This window comes from Thrips palmi, unplaced genomic scaffold, assembly GCF_012932325.1.
Source record: "Thrips palmi isolate BJ-2018 unplaced genomic scaffold, TpBJ-2018v1 HiC_scaffold_6, whole genome shotgun sequence".
In the NCBI taxonomy this organism is placed as follows: domain Eukaryota; kingdom Metazoa; phylum Arthropoda; class Insecta; order Thysanoptera; family Thripidae; genus Thrips; species Thrips palmi.
This window is the reverse complement of record NW_023144633.1, coordinates 7,031,726-7,048,847: the sequence shown is the minus strand read 5'-3', so window position 1 is coordinate 7,048,847 and position 17,122 is coordinate 7,031,726. Positions and strand designations below refer to the sequence as shown.

The following is a 17,122-nucleotide window of genomic DNA, read 5'->3' as shown; positions in this document are numbered from 1 at the left end:
AATGGACAAAATGCGCATTGTGGCCGTCCGTCCCCTTCGGTTCCCTTCGGTCCTTTCGTCCTGGCTGGCTGCAGTGGCAGGGGTCGCCCTATTATTGAATCGCCCCCTTGACATCCTGTATGGACACCTGTTGACCCGGCAGGGCCACCAACTGCCAACGCCGACACCCGGCAGTCCCCGCACAGTCCGCCGCCTCGCTGTTTCCCACATCGAGGGCGTGCTTGTGCGGTGTAGTGGTCAGCAGTCGCAGCCTTTGGCGTGCACTGCACTGTGAAGAGGAGGGTTTGGAAGAGAGTGAATAACGAGACGAGCATCCAGATGGCAGAGTCGGCTTCATTAGGTCGCTAAGTTACATAGTATACAAAGTGTGTGTTCGACACAGCAACATCATCACGGCTTTACAAAAGGGAATGTACGTAAACTACGATGCACTATCACACCTTTTTTTTCGCTATTCACAATAAATTATCTCTAGGTATATTTGACAAATTATTCTCTCAAAAACAGAATTTTTGAGAGATGGAAGACTGATTTCGGGCCCCGACAAACGCGGGGCCCACACACGTGCACAGCCGCAGGCACACTGCGAACCTCACTCGGTCTCTCTCTCCCTCTCTCGCACTCACACTCACGCACTCAAGTGTGCCTTACGCACTCACAGTCGTTTGCAACAAAGTACACAAAGTTTCACAAAAAAATCACGTCGTCACAACATTTTGAATTCGGTGTCCTGCCGAAACATTCGCCGGTTTAAGGAATGTGCTTTAAAAAAAAAATAGAACGAAACGTATGACCAATGGGGAAGGTTCGATTTTTTAAATCGCGTTGGCGCATTGCTGCCTTGCACGAAATGAACAAGGGAATAATATTGATATGTTTACATGCTTTAGAATAAACAAAACTCAAAAGCACATGCCTCCGTACAACACCTCCGGATATGCGTAGAGTATACAATCACAACAAAAAGTGCGATATGACATTTGAAATGTGGCACAATGATATGGCACAGGTTAAACAAAGACTCAGAAAAACAGCAACAGTGACGAAAACACAAACAACGAAACAACAACATCAACAACAACAGCCTTAAATCGAAAATAAACGTAGAAACATCTTGCTGGCGCGCAGACCAACTGGCGGTTCTTTGTACAACAATTGAATCTCATTACAACCCGGGAGGCGCCAGGACGGCTAGTGTAGCTAATCAGAAACGCCCGCTTCCCCCCACCCCGAGGACGCCGCGCTGTTTTGTCAAATTTATTTCCATTTTTTATCGTGTTTTAATATCTGCGAATATAATACAGCTAATGGAGCTCGCAAAACAAAAACGGCCGTTGTGGCTTGGAACAAGGCAATGCTTGTTTGGCAGATATCCAGCCCTGCGGGGGGCCGCGCAGGCCCCCCCACCCCCTTCCCCCTCCTCCCCCGCCCACCGCTCAGCCCTCCTTTGCCCTGGAACGGTTTGGAGAGCCCGTATTCGGGCCGCTATGCCCGTGCTACGCCGTGCTACGCCCATCTAGGGGACCTCACTCAGCACTATTCGCCCCTCCGTGTGGGCGCGCGTGTGCGTGTGTATGTGTGCGTAGGCGTGTGTGTGTGTGTGTGTGTGTGTGTGTATTTCTCCTCATACCCGTGCCCCCGACGTTTGGAAACGTACTGAGAGGATCATACGGAGAGAGAGAGAAGAGAGAGAGAGAGAGAGAGAGAGAGAGAGAGAGAGAGAGAGAGAGAGAGAGAGAGAGAGAGAGAGAGAGAGCAGAGAGAGGGGAAGGGAGAGCACGCTATTGATTCCTAATGCCTTGTATGACCAAGCCAAGTCACCGGACAGCTCGAAGAAAGGGGGCTGGTCCCCTGATAAGGATATCGCGAGGGGAATGAGGGAAAAAACGGCGCGATGGTGGCGATTTCGGGCCGGGTGGGTTGGCAGTGCAGTGCTGCGCGGCGCAGCGCTGGCGGTCAGGGTGCAGCCCATCGATGGCGCAGGCCGCGCAGGCCCGCCAACGTGCCAGCCCTGCAGTCCCGCGGCCCTGCAGCCCTAATGAGTCACGCAAATTGCTTCATTACAGCAAAGAAGCGGTGGCAAGCCCTCGGCGCTCAGCCCTCAGCCTCCACTCCAGCGGCACGCCCGCGCGCCGAGCACCCGCCCGGACCAGCTAGCGCGGGGACTTCCCCGTCCGAAAAAGCCCGCGAAATGCCCGGGAAAGGCCGCGGGAAAATCCGCGAATGGACCGGAAAAGTCCGCGAGAAGCCTGGGAAAATTCCAGCCGACTGCAGACTGCCTCTTTGATCACACGTCCCGGCAATAATGAATCCGGGTCGGGCGATGCCGATCGCCCCGCGGTTCGAGTCCCCGCTAAAAACGGGGCGGTGAAATAATAGGAATTTTCCGGGCGCCTCGCAGCCTCCGATCCGCGCGCCGCGCCGCGCCCCGCCCCGCCCTCAGCGCTACTATTAAAAAGGGCCCGGGATGTGTGGCCCGCCCCACCCCTCCTGCCGCCCCAAAAAATGATTGGATAAGCAAAATACCCCTCAAGTAACCGTACAAATCAATATAGTGCTCGCCGGGGGCGCGGGGGCGGCGCAGGCCGGCGCAGGCCGGCGCGGGGCGGCGCGGGGCCGGCGCGGGGTGGCGCGGGGCGGCCGTGGGGTGGGGGCGTACAGGTAATATGGCTGTATGATGTTGTTATGGCTGTATCGATTCGGCCAAAGCTTTGTTATTTCATCCCGACAGGTTTTTAACTTTTTATTTTGGGCTCCCTCTCTCGTCCTCTCTCGTCCTCCGCCGCGTGTGTCCCCTCCCCGCCTCTCTCTCGCTCTCCCTTCCTCTCCCTCGCGCGCTATCTGTCGGCCCACACCACGCCGCGGCCCGGCCCGCCCGGCCCGCCCGGCCCCGCTCTCTGATTTTGGCATCCGTCTTTGTTTCGCTGAACAAACTCTCATATACATATAAACGCACGTACACACAGACGCACACACACACGCACACGCACACACACACACACACACACACACACACACACACGTGTGCGCATACCGACGCGTCCTCTGCCGCGCCCCTAGCTAGCTCTCACACACACACACGCTGTATGTATGCATATATTTAAAATTCCCTCTCGGCGCCGAGATCAAAGTAACAGCCCCTGCTGGCGGGCAAGGCACCCCGGAGAGCTAGGCGAACGAAAATACTGCCATCACACTAGTCTATCAGGGACGTCTAACGTGCTTTAACGCGATGCAATCACGGCAGCAGGACTGACTCCGAGAGTCGTTTTCGTCGCTCTGTCTCTCTCGCACTCATGGGGTGTCCCGTATGGGTGCGAGGGAGACAGACAGAGCGACGAAAACGACTCTCGGAATCAGTCCGCAGCCTCTTACTCCCTGACTGGACCGGGAAGCATGAAAGGAAGGGCCGGAACGGGGTTCGACAGAGACTGGGGACTCCCACACGCGCGACGCCGACCGATGCGAGTAACTTGCCGGTCCCTACTTCCTGTACCAGGTGTGGCAACCTAACCCAGCCAGCCCTGCCCGGCCCTGCCCGCGCTCTGGTCCTATAACTCATAATCAGTAGTTGGCCCCCCTGGCGCCCCGGGCCCCGGCCGCCTCACCCCTCCGTCCACTCGTCAGACGCAAGTTTACAATAATTGCAGGCACAACTTCCTAACCTGTCCTCTCGAAGCCATTTGGGGCGACCTGCTACGCGCTGACCCTCTCCGCCGCCTCCCGGGGGATAACGTATCATAGTTGGACGACAAATCATCTTTTCCAAGAGACCGCCAGCGGTAGAGCACCCCTTGCCTCCCATTGACTAGTAACTTCTCTCGCTCACTGCGAAAAGAAAGGAGACGCCTTGCTCGCGTGAAAATTACCAACTCACGTCCAATCAAAGAAACGCGGAGGCGTTGTTACGTTATAAGCAAAGTGTCTCCTTTCTTTTTTTTTTTTTTCGTGACGAGAATTTTTTTGTCTTAACCTCTGAGGCAAGAGGAATATTGGTAAACCTTTAGGCACAGAGAAACGACAAAGCTTGAAAAACGAGATTGATTCAACACATGTATTCTGTACACATTTCCTAGCGGTTGTCAACTCCGCAACAAAACAGTAGCAGCAGCCTTCAGAGCACAACCAGCCGTTCGCTCCACCAGTTTCACCAAAGACAGTAATAAATTGCTAAATTTCTTTTTCCACTTTTGCACGGACTCTTCACACGCAAGGGCACAACAAAGGGGCCAGAATAAAAACGACAACAAAAATGATATGAAACACGAAGTGCGAAGAATTCGTGCAAAACGGGGAGCGGCTCACTTTGAAAACACTGAAGTGAACGCACCCGTTCCTTGCACCGCCCTCAGTGGCGCGTCAAAAGTCTACCACTCACTGAACGCGATCACAAGGGAATTCCACATAGGCAGCGGCGCCGGAAAAAAAAAACGGCAGGGTGAGGAAAATGTGCACGGCTCGGCCGGTATTCGAACCCACGCCCGAGCGCGGGAATCGCGTATACATAGGGAGAGCTTAGAATAGAAACACGCGCTCGGCGTGTGTTCGAATCTAGAGACTGTCCTGCGCACATTTTCCCCACCCTGTTTTTTTTTTTTTATTTAATTTCACAACCTCGCCGACAGGCCACTTTTTCAACACGCGCGCACTCCTAGCTTGCACTGAGTGTCCGCTGGGCCGCAGCCGCGGGGGCGCCGCCTCAGAAGTACCTCTGCAGGTCGGCGAAGAGCAGCCGCTGCTTCCGGTCGGATAGCCTGTCCAGCCGGTCCATGCGGTCCATGCGGTCCATGCGGTCCATGCGGTCGGGGTGGTGCGAGATGGGCACGGGCAGGGCGTGGTGCTCGCGCAGGGGGTCCCGCAGGGGGTCCCGCAGCGCGTGGTGGTGCAGGTCCAGCTTCCGCTTGCAGGCGGCCCGCTGCGGGATCTGCGCCGCGGCGTGCCGCAGCGAGGACATCCGCTGGTACTCGGGCTCCTGCAGCCACTTCCACATCCGGCGGAACGTCTCCCGGCCCGACTTGAGCTTGGACCAGGGCTTGGGGTTGCGCAGCAGGTCGCTGAGCGTGCCCTGCGACCGGCAGAGGATCCTCTGCGCGAAGATGGCCTGCGGGATGGAGTACCTCTTGAGCTCGGCCGAGATCCGCTGCGCCAGCTCCTTGGTGTTGATCTCCTCGGCCTCCTGCTGCGACGACACCGCCGACACGGCCGACACCGCCACCTGGTGGCAGCCCTGCTCCGCCTTGACCGCCACGGCCAGCGGCGGCGACTGCTGCTGCGGCTGCGGCGGCGCGGGCGGCGTGAGCTGCGGCTGGTGCATGGCGGGCGAGGGCGGCGTCGTCGTGGTGGGGTAGTGGTGCGGGTGCGCCTCCGTCTTGACCGTCACCTGGTAGTAGTCCTGCGGCTGGCAGTACGCGTCCCAGCACTGCTGCGGCTGCTGCTCGCACGGCATGTCGTAGTAGCCGCCGGCGTGCGGCGCGTGCGGCGCGTGCGGCGCGTGCGCGTGCGGCCCGCGGTACGAGTACGGCGCGTGGAGCGGCGGGTGCGGCGGCGCGTGCGGCGGCGGCACGGCGGCCGCCCCGTTGGCCTGCATCACCGTGAACGAGCCCGACACGTTGCCGTTGTACCCGTCCGACGACACGAAGCCGAACTCCTCCGGGATGGCGTTGAGCGGCGGCAGCGGCTGCAGCGGCGTCAGCGTGGCGTACGAGTGCGGCCCGGGCGGGAAGGCAGGCGCGGGCGCTGGGGGCGGCGCCGGCGACGTCGACCCGAACGGGTACTCGCCCGCGTCCACCATCATTCTCGGCCCGCCGCTGTGGCAAGAAAGAGAGACTCGGTTAGGCAGGCGTCGGCGTGGACTGTCCCTCCCGGATGCCAGGCCGCGGCACGGCCTTGCCGTCGTCGGCGTCCTGGTGGCGGGCGGCCTGGCATCGGGGTGCTCCGCAACGCTCCGCAACGCTCGGCAAGCGACACGAACAAACTACACACACAACACCACGACACACATGCAGAGTGACGGTGCACCACACACACGATCTGGATCTGACACCCGATGTGCTCAGCACTCGGCGCCGGGTAGCCGGCACCTGGCCGCAGCTGCCCGGCGCCTGCCGAGCCATCCCGAAGAGACGTCCCGTCGCCGTGTCTCTGTCGCGCTCATGGGGCGGCCCGTGGCGGTGCGAGAGAGACAGAGCGACGAGAGGACTGTTCGCAGTGGCTCGGCTGTCTCGTCGATTGCTCGAGACTGGACACGTCAGCCCCCGTCAGAGCGTGCCTCGCGCCTGCAACCAATTTTCTGAGAGCACGGTAAAGCAAGTGTTCGCCTTCGACAAGTTCCTGATGAGATTGCGTTCTGATGGATCAGCCCCTCCGCCGCACTGAAACCAAGCGGCGGTTGTCTCTCAGCCTTTTCAGCGCTCCCAGAGCAAAACCTATCAAATGAAACAGGCGGTTCGGAGCGTCAAGCGAATGTAAGAACGCAGTGACGCAGTCGCGCGGCCACCACGCGAATACAGCTTAGGGGGATTGCCTACGGCACTGTGAAAGGGAAAGACAGAGAGCATTTATGTTTTTGTGCGACGGTTGTCACGCCTGTCAACTGGAAAGGAGTCGTTTCAACTGGACGAGCGCGCGTCACATGGCGCGGCCGGAGCCAGAAGCTTTTAATTGCCGTTCGCGGACAAAAGATAAATACGGTCATGGGAACACCCTGAAAACGTGAGCGAAGGCAATTGGCAACTCGGCGACGATCTCAGTGGTTGCAGCTCAGGAAACAGGAGCACGGTAACTTTAGCACTGTTTTCTGTAGGGTGTTTTCTCTCTTTCGCGCGTGAATTTGGCCATCAACCTGTGCGGGCCGGGCGGCCCCGCTCGCCGGAAGGGGGGGCGGGCACTTACTTTTTTCTCCGCGCCGCAGCCGCATGCCGCGCCGCACACTTCCTATTCCATTCTGCGTTGGCGCGAAATTAATGCCGGTTCGAACCGCGCTGTTGATTCAGGGCAGAGCCAGGCATGGCGGCACCGCGTGGAGCCAGCACCGCCAGCGCCTCACCGCCACACCGCCAGGCGGGCGGGGGCCGGCCGGCCCGGCCAGTATATCCAATCACATCGTGTTGACACAATACGTTATTGGGGTACGCGATACGCGCTACGCGCTACGCGCCACGCCACTGCGCGAGCGAGAATAAAACACTGGCATCACAAACAGGACGAGCAGGGCCGTGGCGCGGGGCTGCGGGGCGGCGTGCACACATCACAGTGCAGACGGCGGCCGAGTGCCGACTGCGGCGCCGCCGGGCCTGGAGCTTCTACAAACCTCGACGGGACCACGACCACCACGACACTGACACCGGCCGGACGACGACGACGACGACGACGACATCGAGGCCCCGCTGCAAAGACAAGAAGACACTGACCGCGGAGGCCGCCGTCGGAGCGCCCTCATGGCGGCGACCGCGGCGACGCGGCACGACACACTCAGACAACACATGAACGACGGCGAGGGCTGCGGCCGGCGTGGCGGCAGCGCGGCAGCGGACGGCGGCGACGTCCCCGCGGCACGTGGGTCACACACGTCGCGTCCAGGACCGCGACAGCGACGCCGTCTGCTCGGCTGGCTGCGCCTGCTGCGCCTGCTTCGCGTGCTGCGCTGGCTGGGGACGGAGAGCGGTTAGCAAGCAACACCGCCAGGGTGACAGTGGAGGCCTCGTCGGCTCGGCCGGCTCACCTGAGGACTCTAGTCGCACTGGCCCAAGGCAGCCAGGGTAGCCAAGGCACCCGCGGCCCGGCAGGGGCGCATCGCACTCACTGACTCGCTGTCGCCACACTGTGCACTGACTGGGCGGCCTGACGGGCCTGACGGGCCGAATCGCGGGGGCGCCGGCGGGGGCCTCGACGCGGCCGGCTAGACGACGGCCAAGTTCGCGTGGACGAGCGCGGGCCTGCGGACCACCTGCCGGCACCGCAGTCGCACCGACAGTGACGGCACGGCGCGCAGGCCACGCAGGCCGAGCTCGCGGCACAGCTGAGCGATCCGGTCCGATCGGGGAGAACGGGGAGGGAGGGGCGGGCGAGGGCGGCCGGCCCCAGCAGGGCGAGCAGGGCGAGCAGGGCGGCCAGCCCCAGCAGCCCCACGCCGAGACAGGATGCCAGGGCTGCCAGCAGCGCAGGCACGGCGGCAGAGGCACGGCGGCACGGCGCAGCGGAGGGGGTGCTTCGGCGGCGCGGGGGGGCGAGGGCGGGGGGGGGGGGGGCGGGGGAGCGCTCCTACCCGATCACCGCCCCACTCTACCCCACCCCCGCCGATCGCCTGCCCCCACCCCACCACCCACGTGGTCGGGGATGTCACGGGTCTCGCGGGGAGGCCCCCGCCCGCCCGCCTGCGCGCCCCGCTCCGCCGCACCCCGCCTCGCCCCGCCTCGCCCCGCCCCGCCCGGGGCCCCGCCCGCCCGCTAAGCACTTCCGAGGCAGTCGTGACTTGAATGCTCTCTTCCGGCCAGCCAGCGGTACGGCGCGGCACGGCGGCACGGCGGCAGCGCCCGGGGCAGCGCCAGGCAGAGCACCAGGCAGAGCACGCCAAGGACCGGCCCCGCCGATCACTGTTGCTGCCGTTCGCCCCCAAGACCCCCACGCCAAAGCCCGGCCAAGCCCCCCGAGGTATTGACCGGCGGTATCGGCGAGTGGCTCAACCGATCGCGGTGCGGGACGCGCCGCCACCGGGCCTCCGCGGCGTCGGCCGTCGGGAAGGGTCTGGTCCTGGAGCCCCACGCCGCGGAGCGCCCCGCCGGCCGCACGGCGTGCCGCCAGCCGCCCTGGATTAAGCTCGCTAAAGCGATCAGGCCGCGTAATGGCTTAATGCTGTCGGCGCGGCGGGGCGGCGGGGCGGCGCGGCGCGGGCTGGGGCGGGCGGCGGTGTGACGGAGGACCCCGGCGAGGCGACACCTGAGGAAAACATTTGGACGAGAGGCATTCAGATCTGGCCGGCGGGGCGGGCGGGGCGGGCGGGCGGGGCGGGGCGGGCGGGGCGGGGCGGGGCGGAGGGCGGTCGGGAGACGTTAGCCGTCCCCGCCGGGCCGCCCTGGCCGCCTGGCCGCGCCCCCACCCTCTTCGACTCCAATCATCCCCCACCCTTCATCTTTTTCTTGCCGCCTCCCTTCCCGTTCGGCCTTTTTGTTGTGTCTCTTTTTCCCCTCGTTCAGCGTCTGATTCTTCTTCCACTCCCCGGGCCGGCCTGTCGCTTCCTCTCCGTCTCTCCCCGTCCGTCCGTCCGTCCGTCTCTCTCGCTCCCCTCCCTCGCTCCCCCGCACATGGTTCCGTGGCTTAATCCCCCTGTGCATCAAAACAACATTTTGCCCGCCACTTGAAATTTATTCAAGACAGCCTAATAAAACGGGCACCAACATTTATTTGAAAAACGGCGCGCGCATCCTTCTATATCCAGCGTGTTGTTTTTTGCTTGCTTTTTATGCGCGGGGCTGCGGCCGTATCAAGAATGTGCCGCCAACGGCCCGGACGGCCCACATGTGCGCTGGTGCTGGCCGTGCTGGCCGTGCTGGCTGTGCCGGCCCCGCACAGTGGGCCAGAAGGCCGGTGGAGGAGGCCAAAACTGTAGACGCGTTTTGAGCTTTAAAGTCACTTAACAGGACTCGAACCGAACGTGTGACCCCACCAATGGATTCCTCGTTCGGAGAGCAATCCATAAGTGGGGTCACACGTTCGGTTCGAGTCCCATTTAGCGACGCTGGAGCTCAAAACAGGTCTACAGTTTTGGCCGCCTCCACCGGTCTTCTGGCCCACTGTGCCCCGCCGCCGAGCCTCCGAACCCCGAACGGCGATCCGCGCGCTGCGGCATATTGCCTCGCGAGTGGTCGTCGCGTCGTCTAGGCCGGGCGGCTTGAGTTTCCGGCAAACCAGCCTCCCTGGAACTGGCAGCCACGCTGTACAGTGGGCCAGAAGACCGGCGCAGGCGGCCAAAATACTAGACGCGTTTTGAGCATCAGAGTCGCGAAACAGGACTCGAACCGAACGTGTAACCCCACCAATGGATTGATCGTTCGGATGAGCACGAATGAGAGAAACTGCGGGGAACGCTCTGCACTCGCAGAGACCCGTGACAATCTTTTTGAGCGGTCCTAATGCCCCCGGCCACGAAGGGCACGCCTATTGCCCGGCTCGCCGCCAACAGGTTTTGATTTTCGTGACACGGTGTTTCCCCCTCCACTAGACAGCGCGCAGCCATGTCTCTCAGTCGCTCTATCATTTTCTCTCTCTCTCCACCGTACTACACGTGTCGCAGAGCGGCCCTATTACGAGGACAGCGGCGACAGCGTGCGTGTCAAACTACTGGGGGCGTGTCGCGTCATTCATGATGCTGCCGCGCCGAGTGGGCGAGGGAGAGCGAGAGGGAGAGAGAGGGAGGGGGAGAGCGAGAGGGAGAGAGAGAGAGAGAGAGTGAGCGAGAGACAGAGAAAGAGAGAGAGAGAGAGAGAGAGAGGAGAGAGAGAGAGAGAGAGAGAGAGAGAGAGAGACGGGAGTCCCCGTACTACCACTACTACGGGAAGGCATTTGCGTAGTCTGGTCAGCCGCGCCAAGTGTGAACCGCAGCCGTGCAAACAGTGTCTGCCGATAAGTCATCCGGCCACTAGACACGGCGGGCGGGGCGGGGCGGGGCGGCGTGCGGTGAGCGGTGGCGGGGTGGGGGTAGTTTGGGTCAGTAACGGATAGAGCAGAGCGCCCTGTGGCCTGTGGCGGCCTGTGGCCCTCCACGACGGGGTGCGAGGACCCTGACCCGCGCGCCGGCCACGGCGGACGCTCTCTCTCGCTCCCCCTCTCTCCCCGCCGGGAGCTGTCACCGGCCAACAAGCGCCGAGTAGTTTGAGGGTTTTCATTAATGCCGCGGAGGAATGAAATGCGGAAAAGGTCCGAGGGGTTCGAGTCCAGTGTGGCGGTGCTACCGGCGCGGCACACAGTGGGCCAGAAGACCAGTGGCGGCGACCAAAACTCCGGACGCGTTTTGATCTCCAGAGTCGCTAAATGGGCCTCGAACCGAACGTGTGACCCCACCAATGGATTCCTCGTTCGGAGAGCAATCCATTAGTGGGGTCACACGTTCGGTCCGAGTCCCATTTAGCGACTCTGGAGCTCAAAACGCGTCCGGGATTTTGGCCGCCGCCACCGGTCTTCTGGCCCACTGTGCGGCATGCCTGCCGCGGCTCGCCGACGGCGAGGTGCTCGTTGTCACGCGCTGGGCCGCATTCCCCGTCAGACACCTCCTCTCCTCGCGCGCCTCGCGGACACGCCCGGCGAGCGCGGTCCCCGACATCGCGGTCCCCGACATCGCGGTCCCCGACATCGCGGTCCCCGCCAGCCGCCACCGCCGCGGACCCGATGGCACTCCAAAATATGTCGCTCTCACTCATTCCGCCGCCCCGCGGGGAACGGGGAATTCGGGACACGCGGCGGTCGCGCCGAGAACGCTGGCTGTCGCGGCTGCCGCCCCGGGTTCGACTCCCGGCGGCGGTGCGCGGCGGTGCGCGGTTTTCGCGGGGGTGCGCGGGGAATGCCGCCGTTTGTCCACCGTGGCCATTTCGGGCCAAGGTGGACTCCCTTTTCGGGCCACAGCGCGGAGGGGCGGACGCCAACGAAAACAAAGGAACAATAACAGAACCACACGCACGGGCAATAACACAGGATAATCATCAGCGAAACGGATGCCGAAAAATGTCGCTGGCCCTGCCTCTGTCTGCCTGCCAGCCGGGCTGGCCCTGCCCCTATCCGGACGCGCCATCCTTTTTCGCCCGCTCCCGACCAGCCCGACCAGCCCGACCAGCCCGACCAGCCCGGCCACTGTACTTCATTTGCCAACACAAATATTTCCAAATTAATAAATGTCAGAGGAATCCCGTGCCTGCGCGCCGCGGCCGAGGGAGGGAGAGAGAGATTGGCCCTGGGACGAGGTGGGCGGGAATGCCCGTCTGGGACGCGGGACAAGAGAGAGAGAGAGAGAGAGAGAGAGAGAGAGAGAGAGAGAGAGAGAGAGAGAGAGAGAAGTAGAGAGAAAGAGAGGGGGAGAGGGAGAGAGAGGGAGAGACAGAGATACAGAGAGAGGGGGGGGGGCAAGAATCGCACTGCTGTGCGGTCAAAGGTCCCAACCGCTTTGGATTTCTGAGACACTGACCTAACCAGAGTGTGCATACTTTACATTCATTGAGATTTAAGGCAGTCATTTCTGGTAAATCTGCTAAAAAGAAAAGGTACAAAAAGTGTGCGTCAACTGAAATTTAAATTTGAATTTGAACTATACAAAACATAACTCTTTTTTCATATATAAAACTTCATATATAAAACTTTTAAAAAATCGCATTATGAATGGTGAGGTTCGCTCGCCGCGGCTGTATCTGCACGCGTGCGGCTGATTAAATAACCAAACGGGTCAAACGGGTCGAAGCGGTCAAATGGGTCAGTCGCATGGCGTCGCCAGTCGCTGCCTTGCTCCTCGCTGACACGCTCGGACACCAGGCTGTGGGCGTAAACACCGGGCACGCAGCGCTAGCGGCACTAGCGGCACTCAGGCGCGTGGACGCGAGAGGAGGCGAGGGGGTAAACACTTGCGTAATACCCTGTACACAAAAGTCGGGTATTACGCCGTAATACGCGTAATAGTAATACATTTTGGGACCAAAAGTATCAAAAAATGTCATTTTTCAGTGAAATTGAGGTGTAATACATGCGTAATACAAGTGTAATACTCCGTAATAGGGAGTAGTCTGTACAAGGTTCACCGGATTGTTTACCCCCTCGAGAGGAGGTGGACGCGAACGCGGCGGGCAGTGACAGCGCGGCGGCGCGGCCAGTCAAAGCAGCGTGTCTCAGCGCCTGACAGCGACCGTGTAGGCCGACCCGCGGCGCAGGCACGCAGCCAGGCGGCATGGTTGCCTACAGTCACGGCGCCTAAACAGGCCACGCCGCCTGGGCCAGAAGACCGGTGGAGGCGGCCAAAACTCGAAACGCGTTTGGAGCTCCAGAGTCGCTAGATGGAACTCGAACCGACCGTGTGACCCCACCAATGGATTCCTCGTTCGGAGAGCAATCCATTGGTGGGGTCACACGTTCGAGTCGAGTCCCATTTAGCGACTCTGGAGCTCAAAACGCGTCCGGGACTTTGGCCGCCCCCCGCCGGTCTTCTGGCCCACTGTGCGGCGCCTCCTGGAGGCCTACAGTGGCGCACCGTGTCAGTGGAGTGTCCGCGCGGCGTGACGCCGGCGCGTGTTAGGCTAGGCTTTGGTTTTGGCCCACAGCGGGGCGCCGGAGCGGCGAGGCGTCCGCTATCGGATAAAATTCCGATATGAGTGGCGTCGCCGCCTCGCCGCCTCGCCGCCCGGCGGGGGTTAACGGAGTGCAGCGCGAGCCTGGTCGCTGCAACATTAACCGGAAGCCCCACAGCAGGAACGAAAACGGGCAAAAAGGCTGAACCTATAGCCGCGGGTTTGAACTGAGAATGTGTGTTGTGTGTGTGTGTGTGTGTGTGTGTGTGCGCGCGCGTGTGTGTGTGTGTGTGTGCGCGCGAGTGTGTGTATGTGTTCGTCAAGTGTACACCCACGGGTGTCCGTGTGTGTGTGTGTGTGTGTGCGCGCGTGTGTGTGTGTGTGTGTGTGTGTGCGAGTGTGTGTATGTGTTCGTCAAGTGTACACCCACGGGTGTCCGTGTCGTGTGTGTGTGTGTGTGTGTGTGTGTGTGTGTGTGTGTGTACGTACGTCGAGTGTACACCCACGGGTGTCCGTGTGTCTGTGTGTGCTGCTGCTTTTGTCGCGCTGCAGAAGTACCGGGCCCGTTCCAGCCGCTCGAGGCTCGAGGGCGATGAGAGGGTGGAAGTGGGAGGTCCGGGGCTTAGAAGGAGAGCGACAAACCGGGATTGATTCGCTGTGATTTAGAGCCCAACACCCCACTCCAACCTGCCCCTATTCTTTCCGTCTGGAACTCCGTCTGCCTGTCCGCCTGTCCGTCCGTCTGTCCGTCCGTCCGTCCGTCCGTCCAGTCATTTCCCTGCCCCCGGCTGCTGCCATTTCGTATCGCGCACAGAGATTCCGGTGAAACAATTATCGTGTCCCCGAATAAGCAACTCGCGCGCAATGCCTGTGTAAAATGCAACATTTTTTGGGGGAAAATAATGAAGGGACACCTGCTGAATAAATGCCTCACTGTGCTTGTCACGTTCTTTTTCTTCTCGCGCGGACAGGGTATTTATTTCCGAGTCCAATCGTTCCCCATCGCCAACCTTCCTTCACGTCTCCGGCGGAGGCACGGCTTCCGTCGCTCTGTCTCTCTCGCGCACCGCGTGAGGCGTCCGCAATAGGTGCGAGAGAGACAGAGCGACGAAATGGACTCTCGGTGGAACAGTCTGCTGACCTCATCGCCACACGCGTCGCCGAAGCCGCGTCCTGGTCCGTTTGTCCTTGAGAATGGGGTACTTGTCCATGTTTCGTCATAATTAACTCCCCCCTCCCCTTCCCGGTCCCCCCTGCCTGGCGAGGAGCACGGCAATTCAGCCGCCTTCCCCGTTCTGACCTGGTCCTGGCCGCCGCACCGCGCCGCGCTCCGCCTCCCCTCGATGTAAGCAACGATTTCTGGGGTTCGATGGGTTCCGATGGGCCTAGCCCCGGCAGGGCGTGGCGCGCTGGCGGGGTGAGCAGGGCGTCCTCTGGCGTGCACGGCGGCGAGGGGGAGAAGGGGGTCCGGGGGCCGCGGGAAGGGGACCTGAGAACCAGCCCAGCTGACTCCGCCACCCCGCGGCGGTGGGTACGCTACAGCAAGGCGTTCGGAGAGACAGCCTTTCAGCCCCCCAGCCCTGCTCGGCCGCTTCGGAGCCCCGCCGCCCCGCCGCCCCGCCGCCCCGCCGCCCCGCCGCCCCGCCCCGCCGCCGCCTCGCTGGAGGATGGTACTCGGCACTCGGCCCCACCGGAGCTATATGGACTCAAACAGGTCTTTATTGGGCCGGGCAGCCGAGGGCGAGCCGCGCCATCACGGGGGCCATCCGCAAACGGGGAGGGCTGGAGAAATCTGGACGAGCGGCTGGAGGAACAGGAACCTGGAGGAACCTGGATGAACGTGGAGAAACCAGGAGAAACCTGGAGGAACCTGGAGGAACCCGGAGGAACCTGGAGAAACCTGGAGGAACCTGCAGAAACCTGGAGAAACCTGGAGAAACCTGGAGAAACCTGGAGAAACCTGGAGAAACCTGAAGAAACCTGGAGAAACCTGGAGAAACCTGGAGAAACCTGGAGAAACCTGCAGAAACCTGGAGGAACCTGGAGAAACCTGGAGAAACCTGGAGAAACCTGGAGAAACCTGGAGAAACCTGGAGAAACCTGAAGAAATCTGGAGAAACCTGCAGAAACCTTAAGGAACCTGGAGGAACCTGGAGAAACCTGGAGGAACCTGGAGAAACCTGGAGAAACCTGGGGGAACCTGGGGAACCTGGATAAACCTGGATGAACCAAGGGGAAGGCGGACTTCTCGTGCTGGAGAGGGACTCCCCATTTCAAAGACAATTCGACGTCGGGGACCTACTACTGCAGCAGCTCGTGTCCACCGCCTCGGCCTCTCTCGCACTCGTGGAGTTTCTCGAAGGGATGCGAGAGAGACAGAGCGACGAAGGCACTGTTAGGAATCGAGCTCCAGGACACACAGTTGTCTTTTACCTCCAGTCCTTCACCAAGTCGCACTCGATGACGGTGAACTCGGCGCCAAACTGACGAGGGCGCCGGCGAAGGCGATGACTCCGTTCGACCGCGTGCAACGGCCTGCCGAGTGGGGGTGTATGCCTTGCATGGGAAACGTTGCAATCCGGTCGGACTGGGGGAACCCCTCGGAGTTGCAGGAACGATGTGCGATGTGGGGAGACGGGGCTGGGGGTTGTAGGTGGAGGAATATGATCTTATGTTTCTAAAACCTAAAAACAGTTACTGTATAAGTTGCTACCAACCAAGAACGCAAAGCTGGATCTAAAAAAAAGACAAGTCACGACAGCGAATCGATAAATCGGACACATTTCTAGACCACTTATTGCTCCGCCAGGATATCTAGGGCGCCTCACACACGCAGACACGCGCACACACGCACGCACACACACACACACACACACACACACACACACACAAACACACACACACTCACACACACTCACTCACACACCGCCCTGCCACAGGTGTCGAGTCATCAGCCGCCCTGCTCTGCCCTGCTCCGACGCGTCGACGAGTCCCTGCAACTGCAGCCGAGAGCAAGAACGCGGTTCAACACGATGTAGGATGTAATCAAGGCATCCCGGCGGCGAGCCCAAGGCATGCACGATCACGGCACATCAACACTCCCCCCTCCCCTCCCCCCCCCCTCCCCGCCGACGCGAGCGCCCCCCACCACTTCCTAACCTCTCACACACGACGCGGTCGACACCTACCTGCCCCGGCGTCACATGGTCGACGGCGAGCCCGCGGCCGTGGCCCAGCAGGCCGTGGCGGAGGCTGGCGGCCAGCGCGCGGCTGCAGCAGACTCGGGGCACGGCGCGGCCTGGCGGCCTGGCGGCCTGGCCCTGGGGCTGGGCCCCTCGCTGGGCGCACCGCGGCGGGCAGGGGCCGGCAGGCAGGCCGGCCGGTGCGAAGCGCCGAGGCGGTGCGAGGCGACGGGGACGGGGCCTCTTCCTTGGCGCGGCTCCGGTCGCCGCCTCCTTGCACTTGTGCGCCTTGCCGAAGGGGCCGATCCGAACGCCCAGCCGCCCAGCCCCACGAGGGCCCTGCCCTGCCACTGGGCCCACCCTGACCCCCTCCAGCCCTCCCGCCGCGAGGGAGGGGGCCGCGGCGGCGGGGGCGGCAGCGGGGGCGGCAGCGGCAGGGCTGTATCTTGCAACTGTACCAGCCGCCGCCCCCCACCAGCAGCAGCAGCAGCCGCCGCCGCCCCCGCCGCCCCCCGCGTTCCGATAGCCGTCCATGTTTTTGTATTGTATTTGGACGCGGGGCGCGGGCCCGGGCGGGCCGGGCGGGCCGTGGCTATGCCCGGCTATGCCCTGGCTATGGGCATGCCGCCCGCCCGGCCGCCCGGCCCGCACGCAATTGCCCAATCGATACGGAGGAGAGAGGCG

At 61.8% G+C, this 17,122-nt stretch overlaps 1 protein-coding gene across 1 annotated transcript in view; it reads left to right on the top strand.

The window, feature by feature from the left end:
- The window catches only part of LOC117651662 (SPRY domain-containing SOCS box protein 3), a 47,157-nt gene that overhangs the window by 19,034 nt on the left and 11,001 nt on the right, over positions 1–17,122 (top strand).